The sequence below is a fragment of the Danio rerio genome, chromosome 6, assembly GCF_052040795.2.
Source record: "Danio rerio strain M-AB ecotype USA chromosome 6, GRCz13ab, whole genome shotgun sequence".
Classification (NCBI taxonomy): Eukaryota; Metazoa; Chordata; class Actinopteri; order Cypriniformes; family Danionidae; genus Danio; species Danio rerio.
The window spans coordinates 21,857,469-21,883,611 of NC_141026.1; the positions used below are offsets into that span (position 1 = coordinate 21,857,469).

General features: G+C 36.5%; 1 long non-coding RNA gene across 1 annotated transcript in view; it reads right to left on the minus strand.

The window, feature by feature from the left end:
* The window catches only part of LOC147836322 (uncharacterized), a 309,667-nt gene that overhangs the window by 130,017 nt on the left and 153,507 nt on the right, over window positions 1-26,143 (minus strand). The gene's annotated exons all lie outside the window — the stretch shown is intronic.

Consider the following 26,143-nt stretch of genomic DNA (forward strand, 5'->3'; position numbering starts at 1 on the left):
AAAAGAAGCAACCATCAGTAAAGAAGAGACTGTTAGCGTGGGAAAACAGCTGCTCAAGTTAATGCCTAATTTCACTTTTCAAGTATTTAAATATTTAAGTATAATAAAATAAGTAATGTAATTTATGACGTTTATATATATTTTTTCTAAACTTTTTTTACACATTTATTAGTTTTAAATGATTTAGCAGTGCACTTGTGTGTCTGCCTTTTTTATTGATCAAGTGATAGAGGTTAATATAACATTTAGAGAGTAAGCAGTACTAAAAATAATTTTTAGAAAGAATAATAATCCCATTAATCTAGTTACAGTGCATGTCGAAGGTAAATTTGATTTAATTATTTATTAAAAAAGGATAAGCCATTCTCGTACAGTTCTTCTGTGTGTGACTAAAATGTAGGCAATAGCTATGTTTCCATCCAAATATATTACATAAATTTATGTGCAAAACTGCAATATTACATAAAAGATGCGAATAAAATTCCATCCAACAAGTCAAAGAGAAAAAAATCGTCACTTCCTGATTAAACTGGCACCAAATATCAACAGTAAAAACAGAATTTACTGAGGTAGAAGAAGCTGCGTCGTTTATTTAGCCTAATTAATGTACTTGCGCCTCGATTTCAGAAGACCATGCTTTAACACAATGAACACGTGGGGGCGTCTGAAGCCATGAGACGCGGAGACTCTTGACACGCACCAGACGTTCGGAGGTAATTAATAATATACACTAATACTGAAACAGTTAAGGCATTTTAGAATGACTAAAACAATATTTAAGACATGTTACAGTGTGCTCAGCCTGCTGGTTTGTTCACACATTTTCATTATCATATGATCATGATCTTTTTTTAATGTACATACTGTAATTTGTTCAGTAAAAGTGTTCCCATCATAGTTTATGCGCACATTTTCTATCGAATAAAAGTTTATCCTTCTCAGTTATGCGCGTTTTTTATGCATTTTTAAAAAGTTATGTGCATCATGACGTTTCCATCAATCGTTTTTATGCACATCTCCAAAATGAGCATTAAAATAGGTGGGTGGAAACGTAAGGCTAAGGCGAGAAATACTGCTTCATCTTTAAAAAAGGGGAGGAGACCGACAGAAACTCTGAGTTTAGAGAATAAAACCTGCTTCTGACCAGGTTAGATTCACAGAGTAAGTTACCACAGTAACTGACTCTGAGTTAAAGTTACCTCTCTTTCAGAAACAGGCTTGACTTACCCTGCTTTCTCGAGTTTAACAAAACTGCCATTTTGAAACGGAAAACCCAGAGTTTCTCTCATTTCAGGGTTAAAATACTCTGAGTTTTCAGTTAACCTCCTTTCTGAAACAGGCCCCAGGTGTCTGAACCAGGTCCAAGCAAAATGCAGCATGCGTTTGTAGCTCTGCTCACTCTCCGCCTCTTTGCCCATGTTTGGTATCCCGCCGTGGGTGTGATGACGCGCGAACAAAATGGCGACGGTTGGCCGCGCCTACTTGTGGCTTCTTTTGCGCTCTGTAGAAACCTATGGGTGACGTCACGGATACTACGTCCATATATTTTACAGTCTATGGTTCTGCTACAGAGATCGCGGGAGATGTGTTGCAAAAGTCAGAGCGTGGGAGATTTGTAGTTGTACTAACGATTCTGAGAGGTTGTGAGTGCCGACCTGCGGTTGTAGAGCAAAGATGCAATCAAATTTGCCGTGCACACGTGTGTCATTTTGTATTTGTAAATGACATTTTACAAATACACAACTATTAATCTGCAACTTCCAATTTAAAACACAAGTGTGTGGATTGTTGTGTGTGTGTGCAAATCGAGGGATTCAGCTGTTCACATCAGAGCTGTAAGTGTACATTTCAACCTACACATACAAATATTATTATCACAAGTGCTCACATTTACATTTGCAAGCTCTCGAGTTTCGCAACTGATTTACTTTCATACTCACACGGCTCAGTGCAGTGTGTGAGGCAGTGCACAATTTTCTTGCCCTTCATACATTGCTCTCAATGGACGTGACATCAGCATCTGACTTGTTACATGACGTCTGGGTCTAGCTTTTTTTTTAAATATATATTTTTGAGCAGTTTTTAGTGCGTCTGTCTGCTTTTTGCCGGCTAACTTATACAATATACAATAATTATGTGCAAATTAAATATAAATATGTTACAAAAATAATAATATTTGTTTTCAAGATAGCATTAAAACCATAAACTGTAAAATATATGGACGTAGTATCCGTGACGTCACCCATAGGTTTCTAAAGAGCGCAAAAGAAGCCACAAGTAGAGGGGGCCAAGATGGCGCTGTTCTATGCAGACGTGCTGCGACTTTAATCCTCAGACTTCATCGTGTTTTACATGCAATAAGTGAAGAAAAACTACATTTTTGTTTTATTTTATGTTAATGAAGTTTTAGGGTTTAACACTGCTTCGTCTGAAAACTCGGTCATATGGGCAAACGCAAAGGAAAACACTTTGAGGCGAACATGGAGAAAAATGAAAAAACTTTGCCATCCCAACTATTTGCTCTGTATCCTGAAGATGCAATGCAGACGGGCGTAACTAGTGACTCTGCTGACAACGTCGACGATCCAGAGGTGTCTCTGACAACTCCACTTCCATGCACCCCAGCTAAAAGCCCAGCGCCAAAAACACGACGAATCAACGACATTCCACCTGATTGCGACATTAACAAGGTTATGGCCGCTATTCAGTCTCTCTCCGCAAAATGTGAGACTATCTTTGAAAAAGTTTCATCTATGGAGACAATGGTGAGAAACACTGATCATGCCATTACCTTTTTGAACGAATCATTGGAAAAGCTCATTAAAGATACCTCAAATCATAATGAGAGAATCTTAACACTGGAGAAAAAAAGCAAGGGATGAATGAAGAAGATAAAGAAATCACTCGGGATCTTGTGATCAAAATCCTCGGTAAAGTTTCTCCCCAAATCGCTGATAAATTGTCGGAGGTGGTGGATTCGGTGCATAGAATTGGAAAAAGGAAGAACGACAACTCACCAAGAGGTATAATCATTCAATTCAGCATGCGTCACTTTCGCGATATCATATGGAGGGATGCAAGAGGTTCGAAATTCCTGGAGGAAGCCCATCTCCGTTTAAAAGAAGACCTATCACCCGAGGAAAGAGCGGCGAGGGCCAAAGCCTGGCCTTTGGTCAAGAAAGCCAGAGAAGAAGGCAAGAGAGCATCATTTGTCGGTGCCTTTGCTTATATCGAAGGGAAAAAAGTTAACATTGATGTCTTGTAAGTTATAATAATAATTAAAAAAAAGACATTTTGAACACATTATTTTCGATGTTCTCTTTGGGACAATTCATTACCCTAATAGTTTACATTGTACTTTTAATATCTGTTGACATTTGTTGCATGTAAGCGTTCGGTGAGTCTAATTTGCACTGTAAAAGAGTAACTTAGATTAGTTTAATATAGGAGGTCTTGTTCATTGTTCTACGTTTTATTTTTTTATTTTTGGATGACAGAATTTAATTTTGAGAAAATAGATTTTATTTCCCTTAATGTCAGAGGCCTAAGAGATATTGATAAAAGATGTTTTGGTCTGATTTATCTGTTTATTTTTCATTAAAATGTAAGTTTAACATAAATTTTTCCATGTGTGATATAATTTGTTACTTTTATCATGAAAAGCATGACATAGAATTTATAGGTAATTTATTTATTTTATTGGGTAAATATTATATTCACAAATGTAAATTTTCTTTATCATTACCTAAGCTGCAGAATTTTCTTTGTGACTTAAACTGTTTAATAACTACTCTACAAAATGTTTACAGCAAAAAAAGTGTTAAAACTGTGAAATTTTATATAGACTTTATGAATATCGTTTAATTTGATAATTTGCCTCTGTACTCGGTGGTTTTTTCTTTTTTCCTTTTTCTTTACCTTTGTACTTGTTGTCATCCATTGTTATGATTAATATGTTTGTATTGTTAAAATACAATTAAAAAAAAAAAAAAAGAAGCCACAAGTAGGCGCGGCCAACCGTCGCCATTTTGTTCGCGCATCATCACACCCACGGCGGGATACCAAACATGGGCAAAGAGGCGGAGAGTGGGCGGAGCTACAGACGCATGCTGCATTTTGCTTGGACCTGGTTCAGACACCTGGTTTACTTTGGGAGAACGCTTAATACTTTATCACTTGTGACTCCTTTGTATTCTGACCACTTGTGCTTGGTTGTATACTATATCAATAAAGTGTTTAGTCTTTTAAAAACACTGCTGTAATACACTGAGCCACTAAACATTGTTCTTATGTCGTTTCTCAACAGGAGGAAAACGCGAATTACATCCAAACACTTCAGATATAGTCTGTGTTAGTTAATGCAAGACTATTGATGAAATCCAGCATAACACTGTATGACAACGCTTCAGATGACTGATCTACAGCCTACAGCTAATCAATCTGTCAGATTCTGGAGTGCATTACAGCTCTAAATATAAATATAAATGATAAATGATCTTAAATAAAACAAATACATGTATAGAGATGGTATATAAGTATATAACTTTACTCACATGTGAAACAGAGGCCACGTGAACGGTTTGTGAGCACAATTAAGTGCACTCAGCATGACATTCCATCAAATAATTGTAGGAAACAAGTCCAAAAGGCAGTCGACTGTGTAAAGCCACATAAAACAACACAGAAATACGATAAATATGCCGAGTTCAGTGGCTAATCTGCCGGATTCAGCTGAGGTGACGTGACGGCGACCAACGAGACCTAGCTGTCAATCAAGTGACCACGCCCTTAATTATGCAAACTTAATATAACTTAATACAAAAGAAACGGATGAGTTATAAAAAAATTCACCCCCCTCACAGTTATCATGAAGGGTAATATTAGCTGTATTAACCAAAATCTTTTTTTGTACCAGGCTGTAAACACCTTTTTTTCTGCTGTAAAGTTGGCCATTCTAACAGTGGGCTCAATTAAAATTTAATCTGTTTTGGAGCCAGGAGCGGCCAGGAGTAGCGGAATTTCGGATGAATTGCAGTTTTAGTTACTTCCGTATTGGCTTCCTGAGAGAGAGCGGGAGGTTGCCGCTTGATTAAAACGTATAAAAATGTATAACATAAATAACAAATGCCTCCAGAAGTAAAGTTTAGGTTATTTATTAGTATATTCATGTCGTTTAGTTTTGTAAAATCCTTTTTTATTTGTTTTATATTTGAGTCTTATTGAGTTTTTATTTTTTACATGTTTAATGTAGCCTACAGCATATCAGTGATGATCAACTCATCGATTGCAATCGCCTGTTAGATCTGATACTTTTGCTGTAAAATATTAGAAAAATAGAAAATTACATTAACCATTATTTTGTTGTTTTTAAAGCACCTTTTTTATTTTACATTTAAAACATAATATTAGATTCTTTGACGAATAGAAAAAAACTTATTTTATTATTGATTTTTTTCTTTCTTTTTTGAAAGAAAATCTATATTTTTATTCAGCAATAATGTTACGTTGATAGTATTTATATTTTGAATAAATTTGCCAGGATTCAATCAATCAATCCTGTAAAAATATCATAGAAAAACATTTAACAGCACAACGTTGACAATACATTGAAGGATTATGCGACATAAAAGTGTCAAATACTTAAACTTGGCATCACATAAACAAACAAAGTATATTAAAATAGAAAAGCATTATTTTAAATTGTAATAATATTTCCTAATATTAACCAAACCTGAACCTTTCATAATAATAACCAAAACAGTTATGTTTAATTCTAAAACGTTGAATAGCCTAATGTTATTTGAAATAAAAAAAAAAATGTAAATTTGCTTTAAATATCAAATCTAAATTGAAAACTAAAATCGCCAGTAGGTGGCACAATGTCACTATTATAGTTTTTCCCAATTGTTTACACAAAATTATTTGTACTTCAGACACAATGACTACAACATGTGACTGATGCACCGACCTTCAGAACCAATTCTGCTAAACTACAAGCACAATTCCTGCTTTACACCCAAATTGCAGGTTTAAAACACACTTTTTCAAAACACTACACACAATTCTCTGCATTTGACACAATTTTCATGCAGAAAATCTCTTGTTTTTACAAGGAACACACTGTCATTTACAATTGTAAAGTCAGTTGTCCTACTTAACTACTAATTCATCACATGAGTAAACACCTGTCAGACAGAATTGCAATTTAGGAATCAGAGCTCATCTGGTTTATAACTGGTACACTGTCCACCCATGTTTTTTTTTAGCTGTGTTTATCTCCTTCCATATTCTCCATTCCTTAATCCTATTGAAGATTTTTTTCCTTCTTGGGGATGCAAAGTGTTTGACCGAAATCCACACTTTATTTTTATTTTTACTGTAACTGTATTCTGTAAATCCTTCTGTTGATGGTATGTAGACCACATTATGTGCACCTTTGTGTTGGTTGGGATGAACACTGTGTACACTGTTTTTGTGGGGTAAATACAGTAAAATGTAAGTGGTACAGTGTGTTTTGTATAAAAACAATATTCTGAAATATTTTACGATGCACTTATGTAGGCCTATGAATGTCTGTAGTAAGTGTAACACTGAACGAAAAAGGCTGACAATAAGTCATTATGATGAATGGAGAAGAAGTGTTCATAGTGTTTTACATTCAGCACATCAGTGTTCAACTGATCTTATAAATGTCTATTCATGTGATGGTTTGTGTGCATCATTTGAAAACAAAATACTATGTTGAAAAGAAATCACATTGTTTTGAATGTAATGTTTCATTTTGCAGGAGAATTGAAGGGTTTCGCCCTAGAGTTCTGACAATATGAGGCATGCTTTCAGAAAATGTGTGTAAACAATTGGGAAAAACTAAATTGTGTGGATTTCAGTCATACAGTTTCCACCCCCAAGCAGAAAAAAAAAAATCTTCAATAGGATTAAGGAATGGAGAATATGGAGGGAGATAAACAACTAAAAACATGGGTGGACAGTGAACCAATTATGAACCAGATGAGCTCTGATTTCTAAATTGCAATTCTGTCTGACAGGTGTTTACTCATGTGATGAGTTAGTATGCAAAGTAGGACAACTGACTTTACAATTGTGAATGACAGTGTGTTCCTAGTAAAAACAAGAGATTTTCTGCATGAAATTTGTGCCAAATGCAGAGAATCATGTGTTGTGTTTTAAAAAAAGTGTTTTTTAAACCTGCAATATGGGTGTAAAGCAGGAATTGTGCTTGTAGTTTAGCAAAATTCGTTCAGGGGTTGGTGCATCAGTCACATGTTGCAGTCATTGTGTCTGAAGTACAAGTAATTGTGTGTAAAAAAAAAATTAAGTGAGTCATTGTTCATTTACAGTTTTTTTTTTATTGCTCAAGCACAATTTTGAAATGAAGGCTCATTTTGTCAAAACGCTACACACAATTTCCACATCCACACACACAAACAACAGAACACATTAGAACTTATGCAAAATGAAACACTTCATCCAAAACTTTACAACACTATAACAAAACACAATTTCAACACCATACAGAACACACACGCCTCATACAAGATAAATCCGTTTGCTTTATTTACACACTGCTGATCTCAATTTTAAACACTCGTATAATTTCTACCTGACTAATACTGATATAATCTGGGTTTGATTTGTTTCAGAGATATTGCTATAAAGTACATGAACATACTGAACATTTCTAATCTTCCATTTATGTCTAAAATACTAGAAAAAGTTGTTTCCACTCAATTATGCTCTTATCTGCAGACGAACAATATTTTTGAAGTGTTTCAGTCAGGTTTCAGGGCTCACCACAGTACAGAAACCACCTTAGTGAAAATAACCAACGATTTACTCTTAGCTGCTGACCGAGGGTGCGTCTCGCTATTAGTTTTACTCGATCTTAGTGCGGCATTTGATACCATTGACCACAATATCCTCATAAATCGCTTAAAGTCTACAGGTGTCCAGGGACAGGCTCTACAATGGTTTAAGTCATACTTAACTGACCGCTACCAGTTTGTGAATCTTAATGGACAGCCTTCACAAATCTACCCAGTAAAGTATGGGGTGCCTCAAGGATCAGTTTTAGGCCCTTTACTGTTTACAATTTACATGCTACCTCTGGGAGACATTATTAGAAGACATGGGATCAGCTTTCACTGCTATGCAGATGATACTCAATTATATATTTCCACTAAACCTGACGAGACGTCTGAACTTTCTAAACTAACTGAGTGTATCAAAGACATCAAAGACTGGATGACCAACAATTTTCTTCTCTTAAACTCAGACAAAACAGAATTATTACTTATTGGGCCTAAATCTTGCACACAGCAGATCTCGCAACTCAATTTACAATTAGAGGGATACAAAGTTAGCTTTAGCTCTACTATAAAAGATTTGGGTGTCATATTAGACAGCAATCTAACTTTTAAAAACCATATATCCCATGTCACAAAAACTGCCTTCTTTCATCTGAGAAATATCGCTAAATTACGAAATATGCTATCCATCTCAGATGCAGAAAAGCTAGTCCATGCTTTTATGACTTCGAGACTGGATTACTGTAATGCTCTTTTTGCTGGCTGCCCAGCATCCTCTATTAACAAACTTCAATTAGTACAAAATGCAGCAGCCAGAGTTCTGACCAGGTCTAGAAAATATGATCATATAACCCCAATTTTATCCTCCTTACACTGGCTGCCTGTTAAATTTCGTATTGAATTTAAAATATTACTTCTCACCTATAAAGCTCTAAATAATCTAGCTCCTGTTTATCTAACCAACCTTCTGTCTCGCTACGAACCAACTCGCTCCTTAAGATCTCAAAATTCAGGGCTTCTGGTAGTACCTAGAATAGCAAAATCAAGTAAAGGAGGTCGAGCCTTCTCTTTCATGGCTCCTACACTCTGGAATAGCCTTCCTGGTAATGTCCGAGGCTCAGACACACTCTCCCAGTTCAAAACTAGATTAAAGACCTATCTGTTTAGTAAAGCATACACTCAATGCATCACCTAGCGGGTTCCACACTAGCTTCTGCATCTTGCTTATATACACTATGAACAGCAGCTACGCTAATTATTCTGTTTATTCTCTATTTTCACCCGGGGATACTCATCCCGAGGTCCTCAGATTAGGCGGAGTCACTGATTGGATCCAAGACCAGCGACGTGATGATCCCAAGGATTCCATATCCAGGACCAGGCCATATCCTGAGCTGCTGCTGCGCTGATGGTCGTGGCGAGTGGAGAACATGTGTCTGATTCCAGCGACGCTCAAGGGACAGACGAGTCTTCATTGAGGCCATCTTCCAGCATAAACCACGGCGAATGAAGTTCTGCACAAGACTTTTGGCCAGCGGAGAAATTAAAATGGTCGTGCCCAACTGAGTCTGGTTCTCTCAAGGTTTTTTTTCTTCACTCCCATCAGGTGAAGTTTTTTTTCCCTCTCCGCTGTCGCCACTGCCTCGCATGGTTCAGGATTGGTAGAGCTACGCATCGATGAATTTGCTTTTCAGTGTTTGAACTCTCAGTAATGATTAAATCACACTGAACTGAGCTAAACTGAACTGAACTGAACTTAAACACTAAAACCTAAACCACACTGTTCCAGTTACTGAACCACACTGTTCCAGTTACTATGACCATTTATGTGAAGCTGCTTTGACACAATCTACATTGTAAAAGCGCTATACAAATAAAGCTGAATTGAATTGAATTGAATTGACTGTATTCACCAAACAGTGATAGACTAAAAGCTAAATATTGCCCTATCCTAACAAATACCATACAACAAATGTAAAGTGTTTTATTCAGCTTTCTGTTGATGTATACATTTCAATATATAAAAAAAATTACCATGCCCTGTCTCCTATTACCAATCTTCCTCCCCTCCATGCTTCCTTTTCCATACTGCAACATTGCCTTCCATATTTATTGAAGATTATTTATTTATAGTTCCTGTAAAACATATTTATTGAAGACTAATATTTACAGCTATACTACTGTTAACATATGTATTGTAGATACATTTAATAGTTAAATACCCAGTTACAGTTTTACATGATTGCTAACACACTAAAATTAAACTTTTCCTACAATTAGCAAAACCGTACACTCATGGAGCAAAACACAAGGCTAGATCTGCACAACTGTAAGCACATTGTCAGCTTTAGACTTTTTGCAAAACATTACACACAGTCTTAAAATCACTAAACACACTTGGATGCGTTTGACACAGACATTTTTCATAATGGAATTTCCTTGCAATTTCAAAGCAAAGGCCTTCAAATGAGCACACACATGAACTATAGGTCAAACACAGCCATCAGGTGTGCACACAGACTGCTGCAAAACTGTAGACAAACACACCAATCAGCTGTAACCACAATAAAAGAAGCAATATAGGAATAACCATATATGGCATACCAAAATGTTTATATCATTTGTATAAATATTACCATTTGGAATAAAAAGCTATAAATAAGAAAGGTAAAAAGCACTTAATTGCAAATGAAACATAACTGTGGATAAGTGAAAACACTGATAGAGAATGAATAGGTATAATAAAGCAGAAATAAGAGCAATGTGCTGCAAACCCTTGAAGCAGACGTGATGCAGACGTCACGTTAAAGCAGCGGAACAGTAATGTGGCAGACGCAGACGACACGTTCGGCAGACGCAGACGTCACGTTCGGCAGACAAAGACGTCACGTTCGGCAGACGCAGGCGTCACGTTCAGTCAGACGAGTGCACGTTGCAGCGTCATGTTATTGACCCATTCTGATCGCCATACCAACGGCCTTCCATAATGAAGCGACTCCCCTGCAGATTCAACACGCATGATCACGTTCATCAAATTTGCTAAGCGTCCTAAACTAAGCGTCCTAAAGTGTTACTGTATTTCACAAGGATTCTTACACAACAACGCGAAGCATACGCTTTCGTTGCGTTTAATGAGGAAACATGCTAAACTTGGAGAGATCATGCTGAAAGGCAGAGTAATTCAATTCAATTTAATTCAATTCAATTCAACTGTTTATTGTCATGTGCACAGTAAGGAAACACGTCTCCCTGTACAATGAGATTCTTACTTTGCCGTCCACAGTGAAGTCATACACACAACATACACATCATACACAACATACACATAAATACACATTTATACACAGAAGTGACTGAAGATTGATTGTAAAATGTAAGTATATAAATATCTTTGAAAGTAAACAATATGTAAACCTGATTTGAGTAATGAAACAGATGTAAACAGTATACAGTGTTTTTTTGTTTTTTTTTGTTTTGTTTTTATTGTGCTTATTATGCAAAAAGTGCCTAGTGCAATTGGATTATGTGCAAAAAAAAAAAAGAATAAAAAATAAATAAAATAGTGCAAAATGGGATGGAGTATGTAATGTTGTACTGAGCAGAAAAAGAGACTGTTATGTGCGTTGGTTATCTGTTTAGAAGTCTGATGGCTGATGGGAAGAAAGAGTTCTTGAGTCTGGCAGTCCTGCATCTCACACTCCTATACCTCCGCCCTGAGGGTAGGAGTGTGAATAATCCGTGTTGTGGATGAGTGGGGTCTTTCAGGATGGAGGCAGTTCTCTTGTGGACTCTGTGATGGTAGATAGTCTGCAGAGAAGGCAGTAGGGACCTAATGATCTTCTCTGCAGTCCTCACCACTCTCTGCAGACGTTTGCGGTCCTTTTCAGTAGCGTTTCCATACCATACAGTAATGCAGTTGGTCAGGATGCTCTCAACCACACAGCTGTAAAAGTTGCTGAGGATCTTAGATGACAGACCGAGTTTCCTTAGCTTCCTTAAGAAGTACAGCCGCTGTTGTGCTTTCTTGACCAGCTGGGTGGTGTTCAGTGTCCAGGTGAGGTCCTCACTGATGTGGACCCCCAGGTATTTAAAACTGCTCACTCTTTCCACTTCAAGTTTGCGAATAAATAGTGGCTGATGAGATCTTCTTTCCTTCCTGATGTCCACTATCATCTCCTTGGTCTTGTCTGTGTTGAGGGTGAGGTTGTTGTTCTCACACCATGTCACTAGACTGGCCACCTCCTTCCTATAAGCTGCCTCATCTCACCCAGTGATACAGCCTATCACTGCAGTGTCATCCGCAAACTTAATGATGGTGTTGTTCTAGTGAGATGCGACACAGTCATGTGTGAATAAAGTGTAGAGGATGGGGCTTAAAACACATCCCTGTGGGCTGCCGATGTTGGTGAGGATGGTGCTTGAGCTTTTATTTCCAATCCTGACATTGCGGTCTGCCAGTGAGGAAATCTAAGAGCCAGTCACAGAGTGTGGGGTGTAATCCGAGTTCAGACAGCTTGTGGGTGAGTTTATGGGGGATAACCGTGTTGAATGCGAAACTGTAATCGATAAAAAGCATCCTAATATAGGTGTCTTTATCTTCCAGGTGAGAGAAAGAAGTATGTAGTGCAGCAGCAATGGCATCTGAGGTGGACCTATTGGTCCGGTATGCATACTGCAGGGGGTCCAAAGTGTCTGGTATACTGCTCTGAATGAGGGGTAGTACCACTCTCTCAAAACATTTGGCAATGATTGGAGTGAGTGCTATTGGCCTGTAATCATTCAGACAGGTCAGAGGGCTCTTTTTAGGAAGGGGGACGATGGTTGTGGTTTTGAAGCAAGTTGGGACAGAGCTTTGACTAAGGGAAAGGTTTAAAGATGGAGGTGAAAACATCAACCAGCTCTGAAGCACAAGCCTTGAGGGCCTGTCCCGGGATGTCGTCAGGTCCGGCTGCTTTGCGGGGGTTGATTTTTCTCAGTGCTTTGTGTACTGCCGCTGGTGTCACTGCAGGAGGGGGGAGGGCAGGTTGGGAAGTTTGAGTTTGTGTGTGTCTCTGCCCTGTGTTGATGCTGGAGGACTCAAAGCGGGCATAAAATGTATTGAGGTCGTCAGGCAAGCTTTCTGAGGCACTGATTGTGACATTTGTGGTGCTCTTGTAGTCTGTGATGTGCTGCAGGCCTCGCCACATTTGTCCAGCTGAGGCAGTAGAGTAGGTGTTATCCAGTTTCTCTTTATACTGCCTCTTAGCCTCTTTGATGGCACTTCTCAGTCCATATTTTGCAGATTTGTACTCATTCTCATTGCCTGATGTAAATGCCAGAGAACGAGCATTCAGCATGTGACGCACCTTGCTGTTTATCCAGGGCTTCTGGTTGGGGAACTTCTTGACTTGTATGGTGGGTATGATGTTTTCAACACAAGTGCTGATATACCCAGTCACATACTCAGCATAGTCCTGTACATTAACAGACAAGCCCTCCTTGGTGGCTGCAGTTTTAAACACATCCCAGTCTGTAAGAGCAAAACAGTCCTGAAGGGTGCTCTCTGTCTGTGGATTCCAGATTTTAACCAGTTTAGTGATTGGGTTTGTTTGCTTCAGTCTTTGTCTGTAAGCTGGATACAAAAACAAGGAGATGTGGTCTGACTGACCAAAGTGGGGGCGGGGGGCAGCTCTGTATGCACCTTGTATGTTACTGTAAACATTGTCCAGTGTGTTATTTTCACGAGTGGGAATACTCACATGTTGGTGATATTTGGGAAGTACAGTCCGTAAGTTACACTGGTTAAAGTCGCCCGCTGCGATAATAACCGCATCAGGATGTGCCATTTCTTGTGCGTTGAAAACATTGAAAAGTTTGCAGAGTGCTGCTGTAGCGTTCGCCCGCGGAGGGATGTAAACAGCGGCGATGAACACGGCAGTAAATTCCCTGTCTTTGACAGCTCTCGACTTCACCAGACGTTCTGAGTACATTTACATAAGACACCAATACTCCGATTTCAATATGATTAAGATAATACTCTTATTAAAATTCTACCGTGTAGCCTTAAAAGGAACCTTACCTTAAAGGAACACCAAGTCACGAAATGCGGAGGATTTTCTTTTTGTTCGTCATGCGGTATCAACTTACAACAGATGTCGAAAGTTAAAAATGAAACACCTGAAATTGCATGAAACTCTGGATAACCTGTGATGCAACTAATTGTTTTATACTGGAACTTGCCTTCAAAAAGTGCTTCCTTGGTCTTATCCACATTTATTGCATCCCAGATAGCAGGTAGTAATCGGCCCGAGCTTGGCTCCGACTCGGCGCCTCCAGCTCCGACTCGGCATCGGTGAGTATTATCCGGGCCGAGTCTGGCCCGCAGCTCGCTCCCGCACATGCGTTTGGGATACGGCTATTAGGTATATGTATCACTCTTCAGCAAACGGCTGAAGAGTGAAAACTTAAAGCACACAGGTTTGCAAACCCCACCTAAAGTTGAGGGCACAGATAAGAGCGATCATGACATGTGGTGAATATTGATCCGCCAGCTGAGATCAATCGAGTACGTGCTTTTCGGATAAAACGCCCAAATCTCGATGTGTTTCATTCACTGCATGTTCAGGGCAAATGTCCGCTAAAAGTCAAATCTAATCCTGTACATATCATCGCCAAAGAAGCTCGCCTTTACTAAGTTTACACTGAAACTGCGGCTCATAACAAACAGCGGTATTGCGCAGCTGGTCATCGCAAGAATCCTGTTCATAAATTGGGTCAGCTAACTCGCCTGCTTTTTTCACTAACACAGAAAAATGAAAATCAGCTCAGGCTGAACATTTATATTGACACAAACTGAAACCAAAACTTTTAAAGAGTGATAGAAGTGAGACTTTACTTACTTTCTTTTGTCTATTCTTTCTTGAGGTGTAAATAATTTTTTTTATTTAGTTACTGATGACTGTTTTGCAGCTTTCAGCCTTGAATTTAATTATTTATTATAATCTTTTGTTTGTTTTGTAGCAGAAATATTATTTATTAAACTGACCTGCATATAAAACCAGCAATACAAAATAAATATTTCTCACTGCAATGCTTCATTTTTGTTTGATGCAAACTATACATTTATTTTTCATAAAGTAACAGACTTTTTATAGCAGATAACTTGCATTCAAGCACATTCAAGGCAGCATGATGATGACAAATGTCATTTATTGTTACTATTATTGTCATTTTCATCATCATTAATATTTTATAATTATTCAACATTCATTTTGGAATTATTGCACACAAATATCAATGTCATCTCAGCATTAGTTATAGTTGTTTCTGGTTTTTGTTAGTCCTAATTGATGTTCAAAATACAAAAAATCCCTTAAAATACAATTTGCCGCAGTGCTCAATCATTTTTAAAATGATTGAAAATCCTAAATTTTTTCTGCATGGTGCTCTTAAATTTTTGAAGTTGGGAGCACCGGTGCTACCAAGTACAACAGTTAATTTCGAGCCCTGTATATATATTTTTTTTATTATTTTTTTTTATTATGCATTAGTAATTTACAAATACAGCAAAAACAGGCAACAAACAAAAATTCCAAAGATAATTAAAATTCAACAACAAACCAAAAAAACAAACAAAAAAACAAAAAAACAAAACAAAAGGAAGACATTCACAAGACGCCAAAAACAGATTCATAATAGCTTACAATAGACAGAGCTTTTACATTTATTACAGCTTTGATAAACTTTATTAACAGAATAATTTCGTTGACAAATATCTTGTATAAAGGAGGAGATTTTGAAAGTCGATATTTGTGGATGAAGAATTTACCATTTAAAATTATAAAATTAACAAAATTGTTAATTTGTTTATCACCATTTTCAAAATAACAAATAATTTCTTTTGCATTTAATGTTATCAACATATTATTTTTAGCAGAATAATCAGAAAAACAGTCCAAAATAATTGCACACTCTGACAATTAACAAATAAGTGACATAAGGACTCCTCACTGTTTTTACAAAATGAACATTCTTTCTCAATATCTAAAAATTTGAAAAGTAAGACATTGGTTGGGTATCTTTTATGTAAAATCTTTAAATGAATTTCTCTTACTTTATTTGAAATGCAAAATTTGTATGGTAACAGCCATGCTTTTCTCTGAGTTGTATCATCCGCCAATTGTGATATTTTTATTTCTCTATCAAATATAGCTATGCCATTTAGATTTGGATTTTTAATTATTCTAATTGCTATAAAATCTTTTAGTTGTATTGTGTCTGTTTTTAGTTGTATTGTAAGTGCCTCTGAATTGACAAATTGTTTATAATCTAGTAAATCTAATACCAGTCTAATATTTGAACTAATATGGTGTTTTGCCATAAAGCCAGTTTGAGATTCATTTATTATGTCACTTAAACCACTTTTTAATCTAGTAGCATATACCAGGGCTAATATTTTATAATCAACGTTTAATAAAGTGATTGGTCTCCAATTGTCTATTATTAAAGGATCTTTATCTGGTTTTAAAATTAAACTAATAACACCTTGTTTCATTGTTGAACTCAATTCTTTCTGTTCTAAACATTCTTTATACATATTGAATAAAGGATTTTCTATCAGGTCCCAAAAAGCACAATAAAATTCTACAGTTAATCCATCTGTACCAGGGGATTTTCCTTTTTTCATCGAAGAAAGAGCTTTGGAGATCTCAGATTTGGAAATATCATCCCACAATATTCTCTATAATCATTAGAAACCATTGGAACTGTATGTTCAACTGTTTGTAAAAAGTGTCTTATTTTTTCATTGTCAGTATTAGAAGTATAAAGTGTTTCATAAAATGTAAAAATAAAGGACGATATATATAAAAGGTTATTGGAAGTACTATCATTTATTTTCAGGGATGAAATAGAGTTTCTATTATAATTCCTTTTCTCAAGGGAAAAAAGTAACCAGTATTTTTTTCACCTTCCTCTAACAATTTGGCTCTTGACCTCACATAGGCACCTTTAGCTAATTCTGTATACATTTTATCTAATTCTAAATTTAGAGAATATAGTTCAGATTTGTTGTCATCTGAATTTAGTTTAATTAAAAAATTCAGTTTATCAGTTATTTCTGTAATTTTTAAAAGTTTGTTTTTCTTTAATTCTTTGACTCTTTTCATAGCAATTGTTCTAACTTTAAATTTAAAGAGTTCCCACTTTTGTGTAAAATTTAAACTATTACCTTTAAAACATTTGCTAACAGTTTAACTTGTTCCACAAAGTAACTGTCAGAAAGTAGGGTGTTATTAAATTTCCAATATCCGCGAATTGAATTACCTTTACACCCATCAAAGGATATTGATATTAATTTGTGATCTGATAGAGGGGCACAAATAATTTTTGTTTCTGAAATATGTGGAATTAAATCAAGTGGAATTAGCCAAAAGTCTATTCTTGATTTTAAAGAAAGAGAGCTATTACTCCAAGTATATTCAAGGGGATTGGGGTTTAAATATCTCCATACATCTAGAATTTGCAACTTGTCAGTTATAAAGGAATATAAATCTGAAAATGTTGAACTAATATTTTTAGAGGGGAAACGATCAACAGCATCATTTGGGGCATCGTTAAAATCGCCACCTATAATTATCTTGCCGTTTTTGTACTTCTTCTTTAAATCTGTTATTGTATCACCAATCTTTTTAAACAGTTCTAAATTATGTGTTTTAACGTTATACCCGTAGACATTGCAAATTATTAATGTAGAGTTGTCCAATTTAACAGTCAATATGATCCATCTTCCACTATCTGAACGAAAAGTTTCCAGAACTTTACCTTTAAACTTATTTAAAAAAATGCCACACCTGCTGAATGATTTGATCCATGACAAAAAATGTCATAATCTCCCCACTGAGTTTTCCAAAAATTCGAATCAGAGTCACATGAATGAGTCTCTAGAAAAAAAAGAACTTGAGCTTCTGTGTGTCTTCCAAAAAGATAAATAGCCTTTCTTTTAACAGCGTCGCGAATGCTTCGAACATTTAAAGAAATTACTTAAACTTACCGAACCTGTAGTCAGAAGTCGCTAAGTAGAACTAAATAACAAATATAAAATAGAATTACCTTTGGATAAAACGTGTAAAATTGAGAAAACATTAAACGTCAATTTCTTCAAATTTTAATTAGTTGCATAGTTCCCGATAAAGATTTGACAGCCGTGGAAGTGTCATCATCTCAGTTCAGATGTCAGAGACACAGACGCGCACTCCTTCGATGAAGGCAAATCCTCCTCGGAAACCGGCCTTCTTGCCCTCTGCTCTTGCTTGTTTCACCAGTGGCCATGCTCTTTTCCATGTGGCTAGTTCCTCTGACGACAAATCTTCCTTGATTTGTAGCTCGTTTTCTTTTAAGAACGAATTTTCTTTAGCATCTCTCCATACTGTATCTCAGTAGAGACGCATGGCGAACTGTGCAATTATCACTCTGGGGCGACCGTCTCCTCTTTTTTTGTCCCAGTCGGTGCACCGAATCCACGACATCTGGGAGTTTGTGCGCGATCTTTGGCGATACCTTGGAAAAGATCTTGATTACTGCCTCTCTTACATCATTCTCCTTGTTCGGCCCAGTTTCTTTTACACCGTAAATCCTGAGATCTTATCTCCTTTTGTAATTCTGCATCCTCATGCATGTATCTTTCAACTGCTTGTTTTCTTGTTGTAACATGGTGACATTTTTTTCCAACCGTAGAATCTTCTCTTTGTGTGATGTACTTTCTCTCAGTAATTCACTTACGGTAGAAGAAAGAGTGGTGATAGAAGATGCAGTGTTCTCTAAAACTTTCTCCATGGACTCCACTCTTTGAAATGTCCCATCACATTTTGATGTAAGTACAGCGACAGCATTAATGAGTGAGTCAATTTTCTCATCAATGTTCATTTTAACCTTTCCTTTTTTCCCGGTGGACTTTTGGTCGGAGTGTAAAGAAGAGACGTATCTGTTATTTCGTTGTCCGTTTCGGCGCCACTTGTTCTGCCTTTCTCCTCAGTTGCCATTTCTACAGCTTTAAACACTAGTTTATCTCTATTTCTTTTTTAACCCATCTGAGCATGATCTACACACGACATAAAATGTGATAAGTTCAATTTCTTTCGGGATTTTTGAGTTGTTTCATGTTAATCTCCGAAAGCCTGACGACACCACTCAAAACGTGTCCGTTTGGATGAACGCCATCTTGGCCTCCTCGGGCCTGTGCAGGTGTGTGTGAGACTGAGTCAATGAGGATGACGTAATGTGTTAGAAGTCCGGTGATAATGACCTCTGCTGGCCAACGAGGGGAATGACTGGGACCAAGTCAGTGACAGTCACTAAGTTATTGTTACTTTTTGTCTGTTGGATATGTGGTTTTATATTTTGGTATTTTACAAACAAATGGAACCATGCTTAAAATTTTTTTTTTTGTATATATATATATATATATATATATATATATATATATATATATATATATATATATATATATATATATATATATATATATAATTTTTTTTTGTCTATTTGCTGGCTATATAATAAATTTATCAAATTCTACAATTACAAGTGATTTGTTATTTGTTCATTTATACCCCATTTTTTGTTTAACAATGTTTTTCTATTCAGACTTTATGTATTTTGTCTAATATTTGTATAAAGAAAGATTGCATTTGCATTTACTCATTTAGCAATAGCTTTTATCCTGCGACCAACAAGTAATGACAAAAGAGGTGCTTCAAATCATCAGAAAGAAGAAACAGACTCAGCCTATCAAAAGTATCAGATACACAGAATCATTAGACATCAACTGATCCAATGTGGTGGTAGAATACAATTTTGCTCACGTTTTCTTTCTCTCTGAATAAAATATAGTTACATATTCATGCATTAAGGAAAAAAAAAAAAAAAAAAAAAAAAAAAAACAACAACAACAACAACAGTGCCGAGAATATATAAATACAAATACTCAGAGGATACAGCAGTAGAAAATAAAATAATAATAAAATATATATATAAAAACAAAAAATAAAATAAATAAATAAAAAAACACACTCTCCACTCATAACCAAGCCAGGGGTAGGGAAGATAAGTCAGCTATATACTTGCATACAAATACACATACATATATACATGTTTATTTATTTATTATTTTTATTTTTAAAGTGTAAGAGGAATGGTTGCCAGATAGTGTCAAATTTTTCAGTATCACCGCAAACTGTATATCTAATCTTTTCTATTTGCATTGACTGCATCAGATCATGCATCCAATGTATGTAACTGGGTGGGGAAGGATTTTTCCAGTTTAGTGTTATAAGCCTTTTAGCAATTATTAAACAAAAAGCAAGTGCATTTGATTGTGTAGATGACAAAGAAACATTTGTAGGGTTAAGTCCAAATAATGCTACTAGGGGGCATGGCTCAATATCTAAAAGAAAGCATTCAGAAATTGATTTAAAAATTGATGCCCAAAAAGTGCTTAGCGCTGGACAAAGCCAGAAAGTATGAAGAAGAGTGGCTGGAGCTTGTCGACACCGATCACAAATTGGATCAAAACCAGGGTTAATTTTAGATATTTTTGCCTTAGTCCAATATACTCTATGCAATAATTTGAATTGTATAAGGGAATGACGAGCACAGATAGAAGAGGTTTGTACACGAGACAGAGCCTTGGACCATTCCTCGTCTGTGAAAACATGATTGAGATCTGATTCCCAGCTCTGCTTTATTTTTAAAAAGGATGAGGAATCTAACTGTCTAATAAATGAAAAAATTGTTTTATAAATTTTAGAGACTGCACCTTTACAAATTTTTGTATCTAAAACCTGATCGATTTCTTGTTTGGGAGGTGCAAGGGGAAAATGGGAAAAAGTATTTCGTATAAATTCACGTGTCTGAAGATATCGAAAAAAATGAGTTTTGGGAAGGTTAAATTTTTCTGATAAATAAGAAAATGTAACAAATGTATCGTCACAAAAAAGGTCATTAATGCTTACAATGCCTTTTCTAAACCATGATGCAAAAGATTGGTCTGAGATAGAGGGCAGGAAAGAAGGGTTTTTATATATGGGAGACAGGCTAGACATTGTTTGAAAGCCAAAATGTTTTCTAAATTGTGACCAAATTCGAAGACTATTAAGTACTATAGGGTTAGAGGAATACTTTGATGTCTTTAATGGTAATGAAGAGCATAGTAACGCATGCAAAGACACTTGGGTGCAAGAATCGCATTCCATTTCAACCCATGCTGGGACCCAGTGGCAGAGTCCGTAGTGTGACTGGCTCCAATATAAAATACTGTGGATGTTAGTCGCCCAATAGTAGACTAAGAAATAAGGAAGTGCAAAACCACCTAACTTTTTGGGTTGTTGAAGAAATGATTTCTGTATTCTTATTGGGCCACCGTTCCAAATAAAATCCGAAATTTCTTGATCCAAGGACTTAAAAAATGACTTTCGTATGAAAATTGGAATACTTTGAAAGAGGAAAAGAAATTTAGGGAGAATATTCATTTTTATTGTGTTTATTCTGCCTACAAGAGAAAGTGGGAGAGTTTTCCATTTAGCTAGATCTTGTTTTGTTTTCTCTAATATTACAACAAAATTATGTTTAAAAAGATCAGTATATTTTCGTGTTATTGTTATTCCCAAATATCGAAAATTTTCTGAGGCTAATTTAAATGGCAATATTGACACTGGAAAGGATCTTGGAGCAGGATTTATAAGAAAAAACTCACTCTTATGCAGATTTAACTTATAACCGGAGACGTCGCTGAACTGTCTCAAAAGTTCCAGAACATACGGGAGACGAGTTTCTGGGTCTGAAATATACAGTACCACATCATCAGCATAAAGAGAAATTTTCTGTTCTTTTCCGGCTCTGAAAACACCAGCAATCTCAGGATTATTGCGAAAGCAAATTGCAAGAGGCTCTATAGCTAAAGCAAATAAAATAGGGGAAAGTGGGCAACCTTGTCTGGTGCCACGGTGAAGAGGAAAATAATCAGAACTATTGCTGTTTGTTTTCACAGACGCCAAGGGAGAAGAGTATAGGAGTCTTACCCAAGAAACAAATTTGTCACCAAACCCAAATTTTTTTAATGTGTAGAATAGATAGTCCCACTCGACGCGGTCGAAAGCTTTCTCCGCGTCGAGTAAGACTAAGGCCTCAGGCACAGAGGAGTCAGATGAGGTGTAAATTATGTTCATCAACCTCCTCAGGTTAAAAAAGGCCTGCCTGTTCTTAATAAAGCCGGTTTGGTCAGGGTGTATGATATCTTGGATAACAGTTTCTAATCTAAGAGCAAGAATCTTAGCCAAGATTTTTACATCTACATTAAGAAGAGAGATAGGACGGTAGGACCCACACTCCAATGGATTTTTATCAGGTTTTAAAAGAAGAGAGATTGATGCCTGGCGCAAAGAAGAAGGGAGATTACCATTATTTAAAGAGTCTTCAAAAACAGAGAGAAGCAAAGGTGAAATCTGAGCGGAAAACTTTTTAAAAAACTCTGTGGGAAATCCGTCAGGCCCTGGAGATTTTCCGCTTTGCATTTGTGCAATAGATTTTGAAATTTCATCTAAGCTGATAGGTTCATCCATTTTTGCTTTTAATTCACTACTTATTTGAGGAATATTAAGATTGTCAAAAAATCTACTAATAATGTTAGGGTCTTTAAGGGAGTCTGACTGGTACAATGAAGAGTAAAAAGATTTAAATGTATTATTAATTTCTTGAGGGTCTGAAACAATAATGCCTTCTTGGGTTTGAATTTGGGTGATAAAGTTTTTTGCTGTTTTAAGCCTGAGTTGCAGTGCAAGTGTTTTACCTGGTTTATCACCAAACTCATAAAAAAGGTGTCGTGATTTGAGCAAAAGCTGCTCAGCTTGGGCAGTAGAAAGTTGGTTATATTCAGATTGTAAAAAGATTCTTTCATTAAATAGTGATGTGCTTGGGTGTTGTGCATAAATTTGGTCCAATTTACCAATTTGATCAGAAAGTTTAAAAAGTTTCTTATTACACTCCTTTTTTATATAAGCTGAGTGAGATATTATTTCTCCACGTAAATATGCTTTAAGTGTTTCCCAAAGTAAAGATGAAGAAATCCCATCCGTTGAATTGATTTCAAGAAATGTAGAGATCTTTTCTGAAAAAAACTCAACAAAATGGCTCTTAGATAAAAGTAAAGCATTCATTCTCCAAGTACAAAATGAATAGCTTCCAGGAAGGACCAGTTCAAGAATTACTGGAGCATGATCTGAAACAGTTATAGTGTCATATGAGGAGGAGTTCACTCGAGAAATAAGTTTACTGTCAATGAAAAAATAATCAATACGTGTATAAGTATGGTGCACAGGAGAAAAAAAGGAAAAAACTTTAGAAGTAGGATTTAGGAAACGCCAAATATCAGTTATTCCACACAATTCTAAAAAAGAATTAATTGTTTTAGAAGACTGAGATTGAAGGGTTGATTTGGGGGATGATCTATCAAGAACTGTGTTTAGAATGCAATTAAAGTCACCTCCCATAATCAGTTGATAAAGATTCAGGTCCGGGAGTTTAGAGAAGAGTGTAGTAAAGAAATCTGGGTTATCCCAATTAGGTGCGTAAACGCTTACTAAAGTAACTTGACTATTATAGAGGATGCCTGGCACAATCACGTATCTGCCGTTGGGATCTGAAATAATATTGGAAGGTTTGAACTGTGTATTCTTATTAATTAAAATGGCAGTGCCTCTTGCTTTATTATTAAAGCCTGAATGGAAAACCTGTCCCACCCATGACCTCTGCAGGCTTTTTTGGCACGAGATTTTAAGGTGGGTTTCCTGTAAGAAACATATATTGGGCTTTAATTTGTTTAGCTTAGAAAAAACCCTCACACTCTTCACTTTATTATTTAAGCCTTTAACGTTCCAACTAATTATATTAACCCTGCCCCGTCTATCTTGGTAGGTATCATTTGTCATTAATGTTAAACAATAACTTGATATTTCTCAAGTAGTCAAGAGTGTTTGAATGGAGAGCATAAACAAAATGAGCAGACATAACGAAATCTAAAGGAACCAAAAACATACAAAAAAACATAAAAAGAACCCGTGTCCCCCCCACGTGACCAGAACTGTCACGGAATGTAGCATCCATAACAAACCTAACTGAAAAGAACATTACAGTCAGGTGAATAAGAAACCAGTAAACAGTTTCAACTTTCAACTTTGGCTGTCATTTCGGCAGCGCTCCGTGAACGGATATATGTATATAGAAATGATTCAATAAACAGTAGACAACGCATACATGTATCTGACTTAAAATCACATACGACTATAAAAAGTAAAGTATTTTTAAAGCACAGAAACTGGGTAAATATGCTATGGTATTGCATATTTTATTTATTTTGAGGCTTCACTCGTTTTGCAAAGATGTCAGTTCAGTTCTTAATTTTACTTCAGTTCTTGATTCGGACCATTTAACTGTTACGTCGATCAAACCTGATTCGCTGCATTCTTGATGTTAGCAGTGAAGAATTCCATCGCAGCCTGTGGGGTTTGGAAGAAATGCCGCTGACCCTTGTAATCGACGCGTAGTTTAGCAGGATGCAGCATGCCATAGGTTACGCCAGCGCTGCGAAATGAAGCTTTCACATCTTTGAATCGGCTCGCTGCCTCGCCACTTCAGCAGACATGTCCGGGAAAATGCGAATCGTCGCACCGTTGAATTCCAAAGAGCCTCGTTCACGACTTAGTTTCAGAATGAGTTCTTTGGTTTGATAGTGGTGGAGACGGACGAGCATATGCCTAGGATATGCGTTCGGGTGTGTTTTTTGGCCGGTGCGATGGGCGCGGTCAATTTGTAGTGGTCTCTCAAAGGCACTGTCTCCGAAAAGTTCAATAAAAAGTGATATCATGAACGTAACCGGACTTTGACCCTCTAATCCCTCAGGTATTCCAATGATCCTCAGATTTTGCCTCCGCGAGCGGTTCTCTAAATCATCCACTTTGAGTTTAAGGGAGCCGTTTTCTTTTTTCAGTGCGTTGCACAGTGCCTCAATCGCTGTCAAGCGGCCGTCCGAGTCATTAAGTGCGGTTTCAATGTCCACAATCTTCTGAGCTTGTAGTTAGAGGGTTGATTGCAGAGTGGACACGGCAGAACGGAGCTCGGATAAGAATTCAGTTCGTAATGTTGACACTTCCGTGCGAATGGTAGTCGTAATTATCTCCTTCAGAGAAGCAGGTGTTAGCTCATCCTCCCTCGGCGAGGCGTTAGCGGCCTGCTCGCCTCCTCTTTCAGCCAACATTTCAGCGATATTTCGTCCTGATTTTCCCGGTTTTGGCATATTTGCGTATAGATATGATGCAGCGTTGCTTACTTTATAGATTTAAGACAAAGACAACTGAGATTAGTAGAAAAAATACACGAATGTTCACGGAGTGACTTCCACCTGCGTCTAGTCTCCACGAGGCATACCGGAAGTCTCTATCCAGAGTTTGTGTTTTTGAATGATAACAAACCTTACGCCAAGTCCAACAAGTAAAGCCACTCAATGTTGTTTTAAAGCTTATTTAATTCTAATTATTTAAAAAAGCCAAGCTTGTGGTGCACTGTTCTATTCTAAAGTCAATTTGTAAAGCTCATTAGGCTCTGCGGCTTTTGCATATTTTTATTTGTATTATCTTTCACTTAAATTGCTGTTTCATAAAAACATCTATTGGGAAGAGTTGTCCTATTAGATATTAAGCTTTTATGGCACAAACGTGTTATTTATTTTAAAGCATACTTTTTTTTATGTATTAAAAAGCCTAGCTTGATGTGATTTTTTTATTGTTGTGATTTTAAAGTAATCTGATTTGTTATAAAGCTTTTCTGGTAAATAATAATAATAATAATAATAATAATAAAACAATAAACAACAATTAAACAGTATTTAATTTTCTAATGCTTGCAGTATGCCTGATATGTTACAAAACGGTTCACAAAGACAATTTGATTTATTAAAAACCTCATCTCTTATCCTTTCTTTCACGTTATGTGATAAAAGATTGAATGACTCGAATGAACTAAGTGATTCATTCATTCGCTCATGTGAATGTTGTGTAGTGCGGGAAAAGATCAGTTCATTTTTCTAGTCCTCTATCGAGTCTGAGTCGTTCACCACGTGAAAGACTAAAGCCTAGCCAATCATATGCATTTAGAGCCGGAAAAAGAATTGATTCTTTCACCTCTCGAGTCCTTGGGTTTGAGTCATTCTGTCACGTGATGAACGAACGACTCAAGAGCCAGAAGACTTGAAAGGTTAACTAATTATCATAGATCCTATCGGCTCAGACTGT